This window comes from Micrasema longulum, unplaced genomic scaffold (genome assembly GCF_059751315.1).
Source record: "Micrasema longulum isolate JH-2025_06_02 unplaced genomic scaffold, ASM5975131v1 h1tg001796l, whole genome shotgun sequence".
In the NCBI taxonomy this organism is placed as follows: Eukaryota; Metazoa; Arthropoda; class Insecta; order Trichoptera; family Brachycentridae; genus Micrasema; species Micrasema longulum.
In genome coordinates this window covers 104076-120079 of record NW_028278970.1, presented here as the reverse complement: position 1 = coordinate 120079, position 16004 = coordinate 104076, and positions in this window count along the sequence as shown.

The following is a 16004-nucleotide window of genomic DNA, read 5'->3' as shown; positions in this document are numbered from 1 at the left end:
TTCTAAAGTTCTTTTTTTATGCAATAGACTCAAAACTTCATCGATGTGAGGAACCAATGACAAAGCAATGTAAATGGCTAGATATATTACTTATTTGCTTCTATTGAGAAATCTACTTATCTTCTGATTATTTTATTGGTTGTTATGGAATTATTTTCAAATTAATGCAATGTAGATATTTTATCGAATATTTTAATAAACTGTTTTAAAAAAGTATGGATTTTTATTTATTTTTGCCCTAATTAAATTTCAATACTAATATTGAGTCTGAAGACGGACGCAACAGCTCCTATAACGAGCGTTTTGGCTTGGACACGTGCTGCGGATGCCTCGGGCGAGCCTTAACCCAAGTTGCCTCTTCGACACGTCACGTCACGAAGGCCGTCGATGTCCATTTTTCGGCTTTATTCGGCGGGACAGAGGGACGCGGGATTGACGTGGGAAGAGGCAAGGTGCTGGTCAGCGATATGGTCTCCAAGAGGCATCCGGTGATGTGGAAAAAGAATTTTATTTATTAAAATAAAGATACATACTATAAAACACGCAATTTGAAGTTATTCGTCGATACAATTTACAATATATACAATTATAAAATAACACAAAATAAAAATAGGTGGTGTGACTTCTTAATGGTTTGTTGCCGAGAGTGCTACTGTGCAAATTTAATTCATTCTTCAATAACGTTAAGAAAGAGGTAATATCCATTACAAACATTTAGGCATAAATATCTCCGTAAAATATTTTAAACAATGTAGATGAAATAATACAATCGAGTGAATCTCATCCGCACCAATAAAGGTTTCAGCTCTTTAACTTCACAAACTTCAACGTATGGATGAATTGAAGGAATATAGATGTTCAAATACAGGCAGAATTATGAATGTTAGACAGTATGTAAAGTGACTACTTAAACCAGTAAATGACTGGTTAAAAGCTCTGTAAGTGCTGAGACTTCTATATTCTCTTCTCTTAAATATTCTTCATCTCCGTTGTAATATGTTAATATTAACAGCTCCCTAGAGGGTTGAATCCAGTTCTTAGCTACAAAAATTTGGACGAACTCAAAACATTGTTGATAAATCCACCTGGTCTAAAAAGTATAAAATTTTTGAATGTTTTCAGGTGTTGCTTGGTATGTAGATGAAATAATACAGTCGGATGAATCTCATCCGCATCAATAAATGTTTCAGCTTTTTAACTCCACAAACATCAACTGATGGACGAATTAAAGGAATATAGACGCTCAATTATAGGCATAATGATGAATGTTACACAGTGTAAAAAGTGGCCACTTAAACTTAAGAAAATGTTCAAAAAGGCTATAAAGAGATGGATAGTGAAGCTAGGTAGAAGTTAAATGGATTGTCTCATTCCCCCAAACCAATATTGAATCAACTGCTCCATAAATGTACAGCTTATATTATGTTTTTGTTCTTTCATTGTGCGTTTTGTAATATAAATAGTATAGATGTACATAAATTAATTATAAACATAAATACGTAGTGTTTAAAACTGTCTGAATATTTTGTTAATTATCTCCATTTATTCTCAAATGTAAAAATATATATTTTTTAAAAGTATATCGTTAAGTGTCTTTGGCACGTGAGGTCACATTATTTTTCTTTTTAATCATAGTTTATAACGGAAAAAAAACCTAGCCGGTGACAGGTTATAATGTAGATGCCTACACTTTTATATTTCCCTCTCTAAAATGTTCTTCATCTCTGTTGTAATATTTTTTAATTGTTTTAGCTTAAACATTTTTTACCTAAATGAACTTCCCAGAGTTTCCCCGCATGTTCGTAATAAACTTATTTTATGGTATAAATATTTATTATCGAATAAGTATGAAGGACTTATTAAAGAAATATGAATGTCCATTCATAGACATAATGTTGAATATTACTATATTACTGTGTGTAAATTGATCTTTTGAACAATCCAATGACAGATAAATACATCTTATTAATATATGTAAATAAATAAACTCCCTTCTCAAAATCGTTTTTTTATGTTCCACAACAAAACATTTTAGCTTTTTGCTTTACAAAGAAATCAAAAGGATTTATTTTTTATTTTTAATAAAAATGTTCGTAGTAAGCGGATGTACTTTAAAAAATATATTTCAATTGCAGGAACACATGTGATTGAAAAAATAACAGATAAAAACAGCAAAGGAAAACTAAAACGTAAAATTTGTCGCTTCTGCAAGAGAGTTAATAATAAACGTAAAGATACTGTTTGGCATTGTTTACTTTGTCCCAGTAAACCGGGGTTATGTTGTGAATGTTTCGATGAATATCATTGTTTTATTTTCCACAATAAAAAAATCATTTAAAACATTCATTGATAATCATATGAAAGTGCGCCTATGAAAGTATATCAACTTAAGAATCAATATGAAAGTTGATATTTTTTGTAATAATCAATATTGATTTTGCGCCACAACAAGCCAGGAGGCCCAATTACTGTGGTGAATTACAACACAGAATACCCGGGCTTAAGAAAATTCACATATTTTTTTGGTTTTCTCACCGGGAACCTTCCGTGCATGAGTCAAGTATCATTGCCACTACATCACGGAGGCAAACACCAGTAGTCCCATATACTCTATTTTAATATGTACTTTTGTTACAAAAATAATCGTTATTTTACATTGAAATAATCTTAACAATGTTTGATTTTTTTGTTATTATTTTGTCCTATTTTTATACACGATGTGCTGTGAACCTATGTAATTATATTTTTTTTAAATCAATAAATATTTGAATAATATATCTTTTATATCAACATTTTTTAAATTGGTTGACTTTCGAAAGTTACCGCCTAGGAAGGCATCAAGAATGTTTAAGCATATTAAACTGTATGATTTTTGTCATTACCATAAAATAAAATTATGTATGGCATTTCAACCATATTGTTTTATTAAAGTTTCACCAAAAAAATTCATGTACTGTTGACGAAATAAACATTTTCATGAGTATTAAATTTGTCCCTAGGACACTTTTTTTTTTTCACTCGTCCTTTCCTACATGTCTGATCTCCGTCGAAAGTCCCCACTCCAGCATTTTCTGCACCCGGCGATTGTAATTATTTTCTCTCATCTGATTAAGTAGCCAATACTTATTATTGTTGATGTTTTTATAAGCATTAATTTTAGTTGTAAACCATTTTCGTGTGTGAATAGTTACTAACGCTGTTGTGTTTTAGGTCCCAAGGTCAACCTCGAATTAAAGAAGCTATCTTCATCCCTTGCTGAAACCGCCATAACACCGACTAACAAACTCCACAGGCAACGATCGTTGCCGATCCCGAAGGCACCGAAAATTCTCGAACGCAAGTTTTCCACGGCGAGCAGGGAGAAAAAACCATCAGAAAGCAAATTAAAGAAGTCGGAAATTATTCAGCGGTCTCTTCTCAAGACCATGCCGGCTGTGGATATCACCATAGTCAAAGTCGAGAAGCAGTCGAAGAGAGATTCCAAGAAGTTCAAGAAGAAGAAGAATGGAACCGATCAAAAAAATGACAGCGATTATTGCGGAGATTGCGGTGGGTATTACTACGATTCCAAAGGCTGTAGGGATTGGATACAATGTATCGAGTGTAGCGCTTGGTACCACGAGGATTGTGATGAGAGGAACATAGTCAGATCAGGATTATGCACTGCGTGTGATGACGGTACGGGTACATCATCGTCTAGTTCTTTGAAGAATTCCAACTGAACCGAAACTGGTATTTCTGCTATCTTAAAAATAGAACCTATGACGGGCTCTCTTTTCTCTTTTTGCTGCTATGTCCATCGACACCTCATGTGCCTAATTTTAAAGAACAATGTATTAGTTTTACTCTTTATTTGCATGTGCTTTTTTTAGATGTGTTTTATAATTTGGTCGTATTTTTGTATCTTACATACGTCCATTTTTATGTCAGTGTTTAGTGTTTATTGTTTTGATCCATGCCTAGAAATGTAATTTCATTATTTGATAGCACCATTTCTTACAAAAATGCTCGTATGATTGACATTTTTCAACAACTAACAAAACAACTTGTATTGTTTTTAATATAAGGTTCATTATGCTCTCTTTATTTTTTATTTTTTTCCTAAATGGGGATGTGTTCCTATTTTACCTTGTTTTTTAACATTGTTAGTTTTATGTATTTTTCTACCATTTTGCATTACCATTATGTTTATGATTGATAGTTTTAAGATTGAATACTGAGATATTTTTAGCAATAAGATCCTTGCCACTTAAAAAATACTGTAATTTGGTTTTGGTTACCTACGTAAAATAAAGCTACCAATAAAATTCTATTTTAATAAGCTAACTTACGTGCCATTAATGTTAAAAATATTTTTGTGTGGAATAAAACGTGTTTTAAATTAAATGCAACTTTTTAGAATAAACTCTTTTTTTCAAAATATTTATTCCTTGTTTTATTTTACTTTCTTGAACTACCTGTATTTTTGTACAAAAAAAAAAATATAATAACTTTGATGTTGAGAAAAAAGTTTTTAGAGATTCATCTTCTGCCTTGCATCTTATAATTTCATCATACACTTGCCCAGTTTACAAGATCACTGGTAGCAGTTCATCATTAGTTTGTGTCTGAACTAAGTGATGTAGGAGAACGCACAAGTACTGTTAGCAGCCAACATTAAGCTTTAAAGCTATTACTGATATCATAAATATACTCTAGTACTGTATTTACGAAACAGCAAAACATTAGCTTTCTTATAATTTACCCAAATATTTCAATTTTGGCGGCCATTATCAACGAGTTGTAAATAACTCACTATTAGAAAATGGAAACCAAGTTGGGGTAGAGTGGGGTTCGAACCTCGGACCTCTGATCCGTGAGTCCGCAAAACTAGCCACCGGACCACAACCCGATTACATTGTGTTTACATAGATTGTCATTATTAAAAATCATTAACGACCGGTTTTGGAACGGCTGTTCCTTTGTCTATTTGTATGCCTTGAGAAAGAATCTGGTCGGCATTATGTGATTAATGAAGTTGAATTATGTTAACTCTGGCATAAAAAAATCACATAATTAGTCCTTTAATATTAATTTTATGGTTACATTCATTATAAAAATATTTAAAAAAAAAACAGCCAAATCACCCATAATACTTAACCACATTTTAATTATTTTGGTCTCAGGGAATGTTTTAAATTCTTCTCCACACTAATATCTGAAAAACTGTAATACTAGTTACCATAAAACTTTTGAAAAGCAGTATTTAGCAGACTTCAGATTTTCGACAAATTATTTTCATATATTATATAGTTATTTTTATTTTTCTAACATATTAATACTATACCTATACTGCAAATGAGAAGCATTGGCAGTGAAAATAATTGTTAAGTCCAGTGGTCGGGTAAAGTAGATCCCAAATAAATCAACATCATCATCCATCATTCCCTTTCCGCATCTAATGATGCATGGGGCACTGCATTGGTAAACCAATCGCAGCGTATCTTGACAATTTTTTGGCACATGAAGGTAAAATGATCAGTATTACGCTTCAGATACCAGTCCAGGGACTATGAAATTTTCTAGTGTGAAAACACCCTTTTTAAATAAATATTTCAAATCAACCATGCCAGGAATCGAACCCGAGACCTCTTATGCCTTGCATCTTATGATTACCATGCGGTAGACAAACGCGCTGACTATTACACCACGAGGCCGACGAACATAATTAATCAACAGCGGCTCATTATAGTACACAGTAAATAAATATGTATTTAGACTTTATTGAATATGTAGATACCATAAGAAATACAATAGCTTAGGTACACGGCGATCCTCATTCACTTTGTACTACGGTATTTGATCCACTGTACCCTATGCAGCCATTTTGATTGTGTAGACAAATAAACACAAATTACTAAGTTTGTTCATGATAGTGAAACTGTTATATGTAACCAGAATACACGTAGTTTACAGTTAAATCAATGCCATACGAAAATGTTACATGCAAATCAGACCAGAAACAAAGAAAACTTACCTTTAAGATTTAACTTTGAGACAAAAAAAAATGGACGCACCACGTCACAGTCACTGGCCGGCTAGTGGTGATGTGTTTGCCCTGTGAGACCTTCTCACTGTAAGTAAGATTGAAGTGTAGTTTACTTTTACGTGCAGGGTAGGTACTCGATCAACTGTACCTACCTGAGCAACTGTCGTCAACTTGACCCTACCCAATGATCCGTGGGTTAAGAAGGATTAAAATTAGTAACTTCAAAGGTAATTTTACAATAAAACGCGAATTAAATTCGTAATATTATATTAACAATTTAATTCGTGAAAGTAAAATAAATGAACATATAAGAAAATACAAAACCTTAACACGACTTGGTTATATTAATAATCTTATTCCATTTTGCAAGATTTCAAATTTGCCATGTTAGAATTGGGTTGATAGATACAATAAAATGACTAACAGTACTTTTATAATTTTGTGAAAATGATCGAAATATTTGTTTTGTCGATACCACCAACACAGTCGTTCAAATTAAAACAGAACACAAAAATTATATCAAGACTGACTGCGGATTTCGCATGTAAACAATAATTGGATAATACGAAATATAAGGCTCACTGAGAAAGGGAGAGCGAATAAATAAAAATATCAAATGGGTAAATCCATGATTATACAGTTTTAAAGTTTAAAGATTTTTGTTTTTGGGATTTTTACAGTTATTACATGAAAAAATAAGTATAAATATATTAACAATACTAGAGCCAATTAAAAAAATCCACTGTAAATCTAATAATACGTAGTATATAAGAAAAAGAGTTTACGTAATTGTATGTGTGTGACGTTTGTATTCGTGAGTGTATATGTGAATGTTTGTATGTATATGTGAATGTTTGTATGTGTGAATGAATGGGGGTGGGTGTTCATGTGCGTGTGTGAATGAATGGGGGAGAGGGTGCGTGTGTGTGGGTGCATAAGTATATAAAAAGTAAATAATTTAAAACTTGTAATTATATTGAAAAGTGTACAAGACAGAGCTTGTTTAGAAGTTTGATTATAAAAAATAAAATAACAATAAATTATATCTACTTTATAAACTTTTTTGTAAATATATAAGTCAAGAAATGTCATAAATTTGTGGTAAATTACTAAACCTTATTCTGAAAAAAAATGCATTTTATTTTTAAAAAAATAAAAATAATTGATACACACTGAATGAATAATGTGCAACAAGTCCCATACAATTCGGTAGATAACCACAAAATGCAGTTAATACAATGTAATGTCAACAATAAAACATAGTAGGTATGACAATACGCGTACGTTAATTCAAAACGAACATACAAATACATTTTATATGCACCTACATAATATATTAATAAGAATAACATATAAGTTTGATAGAAATTATTCGAATGATAAAAATCAGGTGTCACAAACAGTTGGCCCGCAGTACGGCGATACATAATTATATATTATATAAAATACTCTATAAACATTTATACTATCACGTGGTAAAGTATACATATTTTATTTCATTGTTGATTTTTCAGATATCTTAAAAAATAATAACCACCGCTTAAATTTTTTTATGCATTGCACGTCATTACGTGCGTGAATGTCGCCCAAGTTTGGCCCCAAGAGGACGGCCGTCGGCGTCTATGCTACCTAGCTTAGATGGACGTGGACATTTTCCCAAGAAACTGTCATCCCAATTACCCTGTGTCGTATGCCATGCGAAGGCACGATGGGCATTCGCAAAGTGTGAAAAAACACTGTGCTTGGAAAAGGGCTGCTTCGAAAAATTCCATACCTAAGCGCCCAGTGTCCCAATATGAGTCCATACCTAAATTTTCAATAAAAAATATTTTATCAATATTTTTTGTATTCATGTTGTAAAGGTGCCTATAATGATTGTAAAACTAATTAAAAAGTATCAAAATATCAAAATATCAGCTAGTTTAAAATTTAATACATGGGCAAAATGATTAATGCTATACACGGTGTTAAATAATTACACTAAGAAAATACAATAAAAAATAAGTAAAAAACCTTTTTTTTTTTTTTAAACGTTTTAGTAAATATAGTGTATGTATGTAATAAAAAATGCACTAATTAAACAAATATATTTTTTTTTATTGAAAAAATAAGTATTTGAGTTCTTATGATTTACCCAAATATATAATTTTGAGGGCCATTTTCAACGAGTTGTATATTTACACTTTATTATGAGTTATTACTCACTATTAGAAAATGGAATCGAGTTGGGGTAGGGTAGGATTCGAACCACGGACCTTTGGTCCGTGAGTCCGGGACACTAGCCACAGGACCACAACCTGGTTGAAAATAAATCAATTCCCTTCTCAAATAGGTTCTTCACCCGCATTGATATATTTATTTATTTGATTGAAAATAATGCAATTAAGATACATTTTTATGTAACAGTTTCATTAGTAAACATACATATTTTTTTGTACACCCACGAGTTACATACAACTGATTTCAGGACAGAACATACGAGTAGTAACATAAAGGTAAAATTATAACATACGTAACACTCAAATAATATTACAAATAAAGTATTACAACACATTGATTGTAAACAGCAAACATAATTTATTTAAACAAATACAAAAATATAGCGAAACAAACTCTTACAATAAAATATCGCCTACTACACATCGTCTCAAGTAGTATTCTTTGAGACTTACATGAATATTTGATGTCTTTATGTGGCACTCTGATAGCCTGTTGTATTATTTACAAGAAGGCGCGGAAGAAACCTTAAACCATAATTCAGGTGCGTGCAAATTTTGATTCTGTCCCATATTATACCGGTTGACGTCACGGTTAAATGAATACATGTACATTAGGGTGGGTCGATATTTTTTTTCCCAATTTTGAAATGAAGGGGATCCAAAAAGTTGCCCTTTGGATTACACGAAATGCAAAAAATATCAAAAAAAATTCAATACTACTTTTGGCCCTCAACCAGAGCTAGAAGTTTTCGAAAAAGTCGATTTTTCGCGCCAAACCGGCTGTCATTTCTTATTCATATAAGAAAATCAGTCCATTTACATGTTATATTGTGCATTAAACCTTATTAATCTTGTATAATTTTTAGGTTTATTTTTGTTTTTACAAATCTTGGGTATAAGGAAATTTATGTTTTTTAAAAAAAAAATATTAAGCCAAATATGTTAGTATTATAAATTTTTGTAAAAGGCAGATTTGCCGTTTATGTTAATAAAACAAAATATATAAGCATCTAAGGGCGTGAGTTGCACTTTGTTTTGTAATAAATGGATAGCATTGTTTTAATGAGACATTGTTTTCGTCAATATAAGTCAGGCGCTCAACGGAATCAGTTCCGCGGAGTGTAAACTTTTTGCATTTCGGTAGTTTTAAAAACCTGTTCGAATTTGTGATGTGATTAAGTTTTATCTTTACTAACAAAAAACAATTTTATCAATATAGATAATTAACAAAATGTTCAAGCAATGATAAACTTCAAACCTCGGTTGAGGGCCAAAAGTAGTATGGAATACTTTTTAAAATAATTTTTACGTTCAATGTGATCCAAAATGCAACTTTTTAGACCCCTTTCACTGATGTCTAAAAAAATAAAAAACTTCATACATCATCGGCCCACTCTAATGTACATATTTAAGTCATTGTCCTCTTTAATGCCGTTTCAATATACAAAACTATAAATTCAGTATATTCATAAATCTTAAACTAGGGTTAGTTCCCGTACTTATATACAACGATTTGACAAAACTACATACTGAAAAAAAAATTAAACATAACATTACTGTCACCTTATTGCACATTAAAAATAAATCCCTGTGTGAAGGGGTTTATTATTTGTTTTTGACAATTAAAAAACAAAATACATTCACATAAATTGTACAGGGTAAAAGAATTAAAAGATTTGGACAGTAAATGTACAATAATATGTATTTCACTTATGATATCAATACCTAAAAAAATATGTGTTAATAAAATTATATTTTTCTGTGTTTTACCTCATTTTATTGGTCTAGTGAAGGCCTGTCCAACCAGTCACAAAGGGCCAGTTGTTCCAAAGAAGTTTAGAGGCGGTACGCACATGCCGCAAATAATATTTATTCTGCTTTAACAATAATATTTTCACCGTTTTCCAGCTATAAGTATATCGATACCTTTGTATAGGTATAAATTTTCAACAATTAAAAAATGGGTTAAATGAGTACAGCAATAAGCTTGCCCGTTTTAACGTTTCTTGAGTTTCTGTTTCGCTGAAAATTTCACTGATCAATAAATTAACATTACTTGAAAGTACTTATTTTATTTCAATTATTTATTAACAATTCTTGATGGAATTCCATTGTAATGATGTAATAACTTAATATTTACATATAAGTTATTAATTAAAAAATACTAAGTACACTACCACTTATTTATTTGACTAATTAGCGCTTTCACCCTCTAATGGGCATCTTCAGACTGGTGAATATTATACAGTGTAAGGATAATTTATATAAAACGAAACATTATCATAAGTGTAGGTGTATTTAAAAATAAGTTGAAAAAGATACAATACGCAATATTTCAATGAAACAGATCTTTTAAACTTATTTTTAAATATACCTACACTTTAGATATTTTTTCGTTTTATATAAATTATCCTTACACTGTATAATATTCACCAGTCTGAAGATGCCCATTAGAGGGTGAGAGCGCTAATTGGTCAAATAAATAAGTGGAAGTGTACCAAGTATTTTTTAATTAATAACTTATATATAAGTTATTACATAAATACTTGAAAGTACGTTTCAAATAATTTCAAAAACATTTTCCAAAATAAAAAAGTATTCCACAGCAAAATTATGAGCTTAGATTTTTGCAGTAGGCGAGCCGCACAAAAATCTCGCTTGCCGATGCGATTCGCGGATTTTGGCTTGGACCAGCCCAGATTTAGTGAGTATGTTCACCATTCATCAGTACAATTTTGTTCATATAGCTGTGAATATAGACTCTGCATCCATAGTAGGAAGTTTTGGTACAAGCCCAGATTTTCTTTCCCGACTGTGCCACTCGCTTCAATCCAAATCTGTGGTCACCAATCACAATCATCTCCCTACCAAATGAATTCACAAACTGGTAGCCTAAAATTGGAAAAGGGGTAATGTTAATCTTTATTATTCTACACAGGTTTAAACTTAAGAATTGGTCCTTAATTATAAATTCTTTATGGTCCTTAGAGCCTGTTTTAACTGGGCTTAATATAGTCTGTAGTTAAATGTATTTGTTCAGTGGGCTAAGTGCTATGTGGTCTATGTGTTACTAAAAAGGTAAAGGGTACCAGTGAAAAGTAAAGTAAGTCACAAGTTTGATTCCATCTCATCAACGGATAGGGAACTAGACCAACGCACCTGGATCACTATTTTTTACTAAACTGCCTCACTAGGGATAGCTTCCCCGTTTTAAGACAGTAAATATAATTTTATTTTAAATAAATATAATGTAAAAAATCAATATTATTTGATTATTATTGTTATTACAGCACACAAAAGAATATGCCTACGTGTGGCCTACTACCAGATTTAAAAATAAATATACCACTTATACCTAAATCCTAAGTCATTACCAGTAAAACTAGATAGCTAGATTACAAAGATTATGTTCGAATGTAATCGTCAAGCAATTTACTTGCGACAAGTTGATTTCGGTAATTTTAACATGTAATGTAATCCTGATTTGATATACACCACCATCCCAGAGCTTTTATATACGTAAACCCCCCTATAACGTACACTCGTATAAGGTTTTTCCTATAACGTTTAAGGCAGTTTTTTCCTATAACGGTAATCCCCCGTATAACGCAGTAGGTTCGTGTCCCTTAGCCTTGTTAGACGCGTTCAGCGGAACTAACATTGATGACTCATCGGCACATCGCTTCTCTATCCCAGGGATATTCACACAATACAGTAAGTAAATTTGTTCTACTTGGAATAAATTATGGTCAAATAAATCGATGCACACTTTTTTTTTTACCAAAACCTAACATGTAAAAATGTGTGTTATGATTTTTTAACTGTGTGTGCCATTGTTTGACAAATATTTCGTCCCCATCACTTTATTTACGGGCAAGCTATTATTATTATTATTAGTGCTAGTATTATAAACTGTGATATAAAATAATGCATATTTTTTTGCGAAAAAAAAATCAACTGCCTGATTATGATCCTAGTGCTCCACTGTGGCAGTTTTGGGGTGTGTTCAATCTTACTCACTTCAAGTACGTAAGGTAAATACATACATTACATATAACATTTACACTCAGGCACATTTACACCCGGACTAACGTTCGCGCGGTAGATGTCATACGCATTATCTCTCGATGTAGATAATATTTATTAACGAAAAAAATGTTATTTACCCCTGAAGCAATATGCTGTAATAATAATGAATAATCAAAGCAGACGTCAACACAAATGGTTCAAAATGTATCTTATACTTTTATTTTTTTCGATGCCAAGCAGTCGGCTCTGGCGATCCTGGATAGTCGGCTCTTGGAAGCTAAAAGGTTAGTCTTATTAATAATTATATCTTGTTTCACAATAAGACCTCTAAAATAATTATTCCTGTAAGCGTCAATTTCTTTGATGTGTAATTCAATACCTTTTTGTTTTTAAAGGAATTGATTTTTTAATTCTTTGTTTTTTTTATTTCATAGCGTGGTCTTTGAAACCCAAAGAAAAACTGAAAAGGAAGCGCATTTCGCTAGAACAAAAGTCAGAAATTTTGGAACGTATCAAATGCGGAGAAAAAATTAATAAAATTTCTGAAGAATTCAATATAAGCCCTTCTACAATTTCTGGGATTCAAATGATGGAAGATAAAATACGAAAAAGGATTACCATTGGATCATCAGTCAGTGTAAATCAAACTGCTCGTATTAAGAATAATTTATTAGCCAAAACAGAAAGTTCTTTAATTACATGGATTGAAGATCGTCGTCAAAATAATATACCCCTGGATGGACATCTCATTAAAAGAAAAGCAATCAAATTATTTGAGTGTTTAAAAGAAAAAGAACCTGATTCTAAGGAAACATTTGTTGGTAGTAATGGGTGGTTCGAAAGATTTAAAAAACGTTTTTCTTTAAACAACATTAAAATACATGGTGAACGTTCTTCAGCCGATTTAGAAGGTGCTAATATTATTAAGGATCAATTCAAGACAATTATACGAACGGAAGGTTATACATCAGACCAAGCATTCAAAGCTGACGGGCCTAAATTGGAAAAAGATGCCAGAAAGAACGTACGTCTCTAAAAGAGAGACATCTGCTCTCGGCTTTAATTACGTTACTCTTTTGCAGTCCTTCGTGAGATTTTTTCAATAAACCATTGGTTATTAACCGATCGTTGACACAACATGCGATGAAAGGAGTAAATTTTGAAAATCTCCCTGGAGATTACTGGAGGTTCAGTAAAAAAGCATGGATAACACAATCTCTATTTAAATATTGGTTCTATAATTGCTTTATTTCTGACGTTCAAAATTACACATACCGAAAAAAGCATCGCTTTCAAAGTTTTATTAAATTTCACTCAACGAAGTTCGGCAAAAAGTCTGTGGAAAATATTAGTTATTCCGAATTTAATAAACTGCCCGGTGAGATGGAAAACGTCTAGTCGAATAGCAAATTTAAAATTGTCACAATTAAAAAATATTACTTCAATCTTTTTGATAATGAAAGTTTTAATTTAATTTATATAGATAGTGTAAAGTACTGTGTTTTATGTTTTCTTACTATTTTGGATTGCATGATATTATGTATTGTCAGTAAAATATTTTATTTTTATGTAGGTACGGTCCCAAATGAGTTTTTTTTATAACTCCTGGAAGTATAATATCTACTTAATGTATTACATGAGGGTATTGAAAGCAAAGATAGCAAACTCCCGTTTTGATGTTTTCGAGAAAAATAACAAAAACTGCTACACTAATGCCAAAAAAAGTTTTTATGTTAGAAATGTTATTTTTACTGAACTTAAACTCTAAGATACTAATAATTAGCTTTAACAGAAATACGAATTCAAAAAATTTTCTTAATATTTGTACGGCACGGCCATTTTGAAAATTTAAATCTCAAGCCCGTCATTGGTCGAATAAAATGGCTGATGGATATTGCTATGTTTGCTTAACACTATTTTAAAACCATCAGAAGTATGATTTTTAACTACATTTGCAACTCAACACACGATTTTTATAAAAAAAAACAAACTACAGAATGACATCATAACCAAAAATTTTTTTTTTTTGGAGGTTGCTATCTATCTATCTATCTATCTTTGCCTCCAATGCCCTTATATGTTTTATTAATAATAATAAATAAGAAAAACTTGGTTACACAATATAAGATGTTAATATTTTTTTGCTTTCGACAATCTTTGTTTGGTTTTTAATATTAATTTTATTTTATAATAATATGTATCTTTTTGTGAAATAAAGCATGTTCTCGAAATAGTTTTTTTTACATTTATTCAACATATGCTAACCCATTTTGTAAAATAAACTAATGAACTGTCGCGGTAACTACCCCGCCCGCAAGTTTCCGGAAAAAAATCCCCCTTATAACGTCCCCCCCGATAAGGTGGCACCTATCTCAACGTTATAAGGGGGGTTACTGAATATAATTTATAGTTTGATATTCGTACTATCCTAATACGCTTTTGGGTAAGTAGTGTAAATCCAACCAGCATTCCGATAAAACAGTTACGTCAAATTTAATATTTAAAATTAAAGTTAATTTATATTTATTCCAGTCATAATTCCTCGACTTAAAAGTGTCATCAATAATTGTATTATTGTGTTCGTATGATAGATTTTTCAAAATATCTGAATAATCCATCATAATGACATTATAGTTATTCAATGTACGTATGTATATTCTAAATACATGTTAAATAGATAGAAATTGCGCACGCTATTACACAACACACTAAGTTATAGCTAATTATAAATAAATAAAAATAAATAAACGCAACATTTAAACCCAACCCAGGGCTTTTGGTCTCAAGGAGTTTGAGATACGTTAGGGGAGTCCGGGGCTAGTGGACCCACTTTTAACTTAGTAATTTAAAAAGAGGGAAAAATGCCTCTCACCGATGGAATTTTATTCGAATATTGTAATACATTCATTTGATTATGTGATTATAAAATAAAATCTTAAAACATCTGCCTTTAAGGAAACAATTATGTTTACAGAAAACCCCGTCCGGTTGGTCGACCAGCCCCGGATGTGGGGCTATTAGACTCATAATAGTGGGTTAGTTGAATCATTCCAAAATAAAAAGATAATGTTAGATAAATCAAGTAAAAAATATTGAAAGGCATGATTTATATTTCGATTATTTATTCAATAACAATTATGTACTTACAAACAGTATAATAAAACAAAATAATAATTGTAAACGTAAATAATTGAGAAAAAAAAACTACCTTTTTGGATTAATCGAAAATGGTAATAGTAAGGATAATTTTATGTTTAAGTAATAAGTAAACATCAGGTAGGTAAAGGATATATCAATGGAAGGAAGCAAATATTGTACCAATTCATAAAAGTGGGGATAAAAATTGCATCGAAAATAATCGCCCAATTTCCATACTTCCAGTATTTAGTAAAATGTTCGAAAAAATTGTTTATGATCAGGTCTATACTCATTTGTCACGTAACTTTCCCGAACAGCAGCACGGCTTTCTTAGAAAACGATCAACAACAACTAATCTAGCAGTATTCACTCAATACATTTTCTCTCAATTTGAAAATAAAACTCAAGTAGATGCTATATACACTGACTATGCGGAAGCCTTTGATAAAGTAAACCATCTTACCCTTCTATTAAAGATCGAACATCTGGGTATTCTTGGAGATCTTTTGCGATGGTTTACTTCTTATTTGACAAATCGCTGTCAATCTGTTGTAATCGGTGGCTTCTGTTCAAACTTTTCTTCTATACCA